Source organism: Rousettus aegyptiacus, unplaced genomic scaffold, assembly GCF_014176215.1.
Source record: "Rousettus aegyptiacus isolate mRouAeg1 unplaced genomic scaffold, mRouAeg1.p scaffold_m13_p_7, whole genome shotgun sequence".
Classification (NCBI taxonomy): Eukaryota; Metazoa; Chordata; class Mammalia; order Chiroptera; family Pteropodidae; genus Rousettus; species Rousettus aegyptiacus.
The window spans coordinates 55,423,643-55,429,642 of NW_023416310.1; the positions used below are offsets into that span (position 1 = coordinate 55,423,643).

General features: G+C 35.6%; 1 pseudogene; it reads right to left on the minus strand.

The window, feature by feature from the left end:
* LOC107506436 overlaps nt 1–2,470 on the minus strand; it is a 151,481-nt pseudogene extending 149,011 nt beyond the window's left edge.
* Nucleotides 2,471–6,000: the final 3,530 nt, after the last annotated feature.

The window sequence follows — 6,000 nt, forward strand, 5'->3', positions numbered from 1 at the left end:
GAAATCTAACTACTTTTTAATGTATTCCAATGTGTTTTACTTCTGGTAAATTGGGCATAGCGATGGCCATTACCTCATAGGATTGTTAGGCATGGAGGGAACTGATGAGATAATGCAGAGTGCTTGGCACATAGTAAAAAATTCCATAAAATGTTAGCTTTTAAAACGAAGGGAATACTCTTCATCTATAATGTCAGTTAAATGAAGGGAATCTTCATCAACCAATTGACTAACCATTTTAAACTGATTGATTATTATGATCCAGAAATTGTGTCAGTGCAACATGAATTCGCACATTCACAACTGCAAGAGACAACAAAGCAGAAGTATATGCCAAGTGTTTGTGCCTCAGAGAACTATTTTTCTCCTGAGTGTATCGGGTTTCAGTTTTTTCCCCATTCTTGCTCCAAAGGGGCATAATTTCTGTCTAAGGGGCGAGAAATAAAAAGTTTGGTGGAATAATGACAACAACTGAGGGAGTTTTAAAAAGATAAATTTGACAAGTAATTTGATAGTGATTTCTTTTCAAATTTGGGAGAAAAGAGTAACTAAGAAACAGTAGAGTTTTCTAATTTGTATTTCACTTAAAATGCCACTGTGTGTTTCCTGAAATGTTAATGACAAAATTAGCTGTCTGTAGTGTGAAAAGGGAACCATCCAAAGCCATGAACAGGAAGGCGCCACAAATGAAATAGTCCCCAGTGTGTGTTCTAGATTTGAGCAGAGACATGGAAAGGATTGTAACTGCAAATAGTAGTGTTTGGGAAAAATTATCAACCATGTGGAATGCATAAGCTCAATGCGAAGATTTCAGATGTGGGAATAAACAACAGCTCACTGCTTCCACTAACCTTATAATGCTTGGCTTCAGCGCCTTATTTGCCTCATATAAACATACACACATACACACACTTATGTATGGAGAGAGCTCTTGAGGACAGGAAGACCATGAATGTCAATTGACCTTCGATCATCATTAGGAGAGAGGAAAAGGAAAAGGTTTGTGATTTCAAAAATAATTACAACATTTATAGTTTTCAAAGCATTTATGCAAACATTATTACACTGATATTACCACAGGTGTTTATGTTAGAAAGAGGAAACATTAGTGTTCCACTTAAATTAGGAAACTGTACAAGATAGGGCAGAAAACAGAGCCGAGTCATAGAACTTAACCTTTAGGATGTAAAGTCCAGGCTTTCCTCCCCTATTTCCAAGAGGTTTGGGGCATAAAATGTTCTTTTTTTGTAAGGATAATGCCAACATGGCATTACAGAACATTTTTTTGATTAACAATGTTGCCATAGTTATTCAATTAAATTAATAGTCCCAGTTTCGTATTCTTATTTGACAGAAAAACAATATGCTTACCTGTTGTGGACCACATGCTCTTTCCACCAAAAGGTAAATAATTGTAGCAATGTTATCATTTTTTTTTCTTCAAGAGTTTCTGTAAGTCATCAATTTCTGGCTACGAGTGTTGCGTGTCCCCCAATGCTTCTTCAACTTGAATGTATATATGAACCACTGGGAATCTTGTTAAAATACAGGTTGTTGTGTTAGTTTATTATTTTTTCCCAAATACTAGAACTATATAAAAGTAAATAATACTAAACACTGATTCATCTAAATATATTCAAATAATATGAAACGAGGTTATGTTGTTAGAATTTGATCTTGGCAAAATCCTCTACCAAATCACTGATTTCTGGCCATATGAATCCTCCAGAAAATTCCCACCTGGGGACTGAAACCTTGTCAGCCACGTAACATTTATTCTTTCTAAGAGGATCTTAGAATTGTCCTCCTTTCTACCCCTCACAGACTTCCTCTGCCATAAGCTAACTTAGCTGTGCTCTCCTGAATGTGAAAAGGAATCACCTGGGGATCTTGTTAAAAGGCAAATCTTGATGCAGTAGTTCTGGAGTGGGGACCTCGGATTCTGCATTTCTAACACACTCACAGGTGCTGCTGCTGCTGCTGCTGCTGCTGCTGTTGCTCTGTGGCCCACGCCTTTATTAGCAAGGCTTTAGACCATCTGGGTTTATTCTTTTCACATTCTTTCTTTCTCTTGGATACTTCAGTTGCTCATGGCAGCGGATTTTTTTAGAGCTAGTGATAGAATTAACATTCATATCATTGTGCTTTTGTTGCCATTATGCACAGAAAAATATTAAACTTTCCTTTTCTATTTTAGGATATTTACTTATTCATACAATATTAATAATATAACGATAATAATAATGGTCAACATATGAGTGCTTTCTATGTTACTCCCTCCCCAGCATAACTTCTCTCCTGGGCTTGGCTAACAGAAGCCAGGTCCTTGGGTCCTGGGACTTGGGGAAGGAGGTAGGTCATGACCCAACTCACCTCTTCCCAGTCCTTCAGGGCCTGGGTTCTGCAGAGGACCCAGGTGGCTCAGGCTCTTGGAGGCTCCAGGTGCCATGGCATCCATAGCAAGACCCATTGTCTCTCAAAATGACAGGGCAAGATAATAGGTGGGATTTAGGGTTTCTAGAACAGGAGTTGAAAAAGGCATGATGTTAATCTAACACCCCAGGAACCACTTAAAACCTCGGTATCTGCCTTCAGGGGGCATCTGCCCACACAACTCCAAAAACTCTGGCTTGGAAATAAAAACAAATTATCAGAGAGCCATCATTGTTTGGCCAGAAAGGGCTGTAGAGGTCCCGAACCGATTTCTTTTTACTCCCTTTTTATAGAAAGGTGAACGAAGGTCCAAAATAGGAAAATAACTTGCCTAAGAGTTTACCAAATACTCCCTTCCTGGACCTCACATCCTGGCCAGGAAGCCATTCACAGTAATTATGACCAGAATTTAAGTGCTTCCCCCAGCCTGTACCTGAGTAAGAGGGTGAGGAGACTGAGGCTTGAGAGCAGCCACCTCTCACCCACTGTGAAACCTCACGTCTCTGAATTTCTGCTGCCTTCTGCATCAAAGGAGGACTGATTAAGTCACCGACCTATAAGGATTTAATTGAATTGTCTTTTAGTTGTTGAGTTGTAAAAGTTTTTTATGTATTCTAGATACTAACCGCTTATCAGATATATGATTTGCAAATATTTTCTCCCATTCTTTGTATTTTCTTTTTCCTAGTCTTGATAATGTCCTTTAACACAAAAACATTTCTAAATTTGATGAAGTCGGTTTATATATTTTGCGTGTGCTTTTGTCATCATATCTAAGACTACGTTGTCAAATTCAAAATAACAAAGATTTGCCCCCATACTTCTTAAAATTTTGTTTCTAGCTCCCAAAGATCTCTCCTGCTTCATCCAGAAGAAGGAAACTAATTTCTTTCAACTAGCATTTTTCATCTCTATTATACTGGTTCTCCTCAAATCTATGAATATTTTTCACCACTGAAGAATTACTTCCAACCTTCTCAAGAATTGGCCTTAGCCAGTACACAGTCCCCTTTCCCAGGGATGTTTCTGTTATGCATGGCAGCAGCTCTTCTTTTTGGAGCTAGCTATAGAGTTATATTCATATCATTCTTTGTGCCATTATGCACAGAAAAATATTAAGCTTTCCTTTTCTTCCTTTTCTAGTTTTGCTTTTTTCCCATTGTTTAACAGCTTTTTTAAGATATAATACACTTACCATTTTAAAGCAGACAATCCAATTTTTTAAAGTATACTTACAGATATTTGTAAATACGTTAGAACATTTAGAACATTGTAGATACTTGAAAACATTTCATCACCTCAAAAGATAACCACAGATGTTATACATTACTAACCATTAGGGAAATCAAATAAGAATGACTGTGAGATGCCAATTTGTACCCATTATGTTGGCTATTATTTAGAAAAATTAAAAGTAGCTAGTGTTGGTGAGGATATAGAAAAATTAAAACACTTGTGCATTGTTGGTAGGAATATAAAATGGTGAAGACACTGTGAAAAACAGTTGGGCAGTTTCTCAAAAGGTTAAACTAGAATTACCATATGACATCCTCCATTTGTAATGGATGGGTCTAGCAAGAAGGAAAACTGTAAGGATATAGTGGAACTCAACAGCACCATTAATCAACTGGATCCAATTGACATCTACATAATGTTTATCCAACAAAAGGAAGATACACATTCTTTGCAGTTCACATAGGACATTCACCAAGACAGACCACTTTCTGAGCCATAAAACACACCTTAATAAACTTCAAAGACTAGAAATCTTGCAAAGTGTGATTTCAGACCATATTGGATTAAAATAGAAATCAGTAACAAAAAGATAGCTGGAAAACTCCCAAATACTTATAGATTAAACTATACACATCTAAATAAAACATGAGCCTATGAAGTATCAATATTTTAAACTATCCAGTTGTCTCTGGACCATTTATTAAAGAGGCTTTCTTTTTTCCATTGCACGTTTTTGCCTCCTTTGTCAAAAATTCTTTGCTCATTTATATGTGGTTTTATTGCTGGGTTCTTAATTCTGTTCCATTGGTCTATGTGTGTGTTTTTCTGCCAATACCATGCTATTTTGATTATTGTTGCTTTGAAGCGAGGGAATTTGATACTTCTGACTTTGTTCTTTTCCTCAGGTTTGCTTTGACTATTTAAGGTCTTTAGTGGTTCCACACAAATCTGATGATATTTTTGTTCTATTTCTTTAAAACATGCCATTGAGATTTCGATGGGGATTGCATTAGAATAAAACTAGACTGCTATTTGTTACCGTGCACCAAAATTAACTCAAATGGATCAAAGACCTAAATATAAGATCTGAAACAATAAATTGCATAGAACAAAACATAGGACTTAACTCATGGACCCTAGATTTAGAGAGAAGTTTATGAATTTGACTTCAAAGGCAAGTAAAAGTAAAAATAAATGAATGGAACTGTATCAAACAAAAAGCTTCTACACAGCAATGGAAACCATCAACAAAACAATGATGCCTCCAGCTGAATGGGAGAAGATATTTGCAAACAACACCTCTGATAACGGGCAAATATGCAAAATATATAAAGAACTCATACAATTCAATAAAAAAAAACAAATATCTAACTAAAAATTAGGCAGAGGACCTGAGCAAACACTTCTCCCATGATGACATACAAGAAATAACAAGTGTTGGTGAGGTTATGGAGAAAAAAAGAATCTTTATACACTGCTGTTGGGAATGTAAATTGGTACAGTCAATATGGAAAACAGTATAAAGATTCCTCAAAAACCAAAGACTAGAAATATCATATGACCCAGCAATCCTTCTTCTGGATATATACCAAAAAATTTGAAACCTTTTATTTGTAAAGATATATGTGTTGCTATGTTCATTGTAGCATTATTCCTTGTGGCCAAGACATGGAAACAACTGAAATTGGAATAGTCCTTCAATAGATAATTGGATAAAGAAGATGTGATACATACATACAAAGGGATATTACTCAGCCATAAGAAAAGATGAAATACTGCCATTTGGAACAACATAGATGAATCTTGAGAATGTGATGCTAAGTGAAATAAGTCAGGTGGAAAAAGTCGAGACCCATGACTTCACTTATACGTGGAATATAAAACTGAAAGCAACAAATGAACAAGAGAAACAAACAAAAATTCATAGATACGGACAACAGTTTAGTGGTTACCAGAGGGAATGGGGGTAGGAGGAAGTTAGAAAAGGGTAAAAGAGGTCAAATATATGACAGAAGGAGATTTGACTTTAGGCGGGGAACACACAATGTAATATACAAATAATGTATTATGAGACTGCAAACTAGAAACCTATATAATTTTATTTAACAATGTCATTCCAATAAGTCAATAAAGTTAAAACTTTTTAAAAATAAATAAAGTATATCAAATTAAAAAAAATAAAAATATAATTTATCAAAACTTGTGAGACCCAGTGAAAGCAGGGCATAGGGGAAATTTATCTAATTGACTGAAGATATTAGAATAGAAGAAATATGTAAAGTCAATAATCTAAGCTTCCATCTTAGATAAAGAGGAGTAAATTAAATCCAA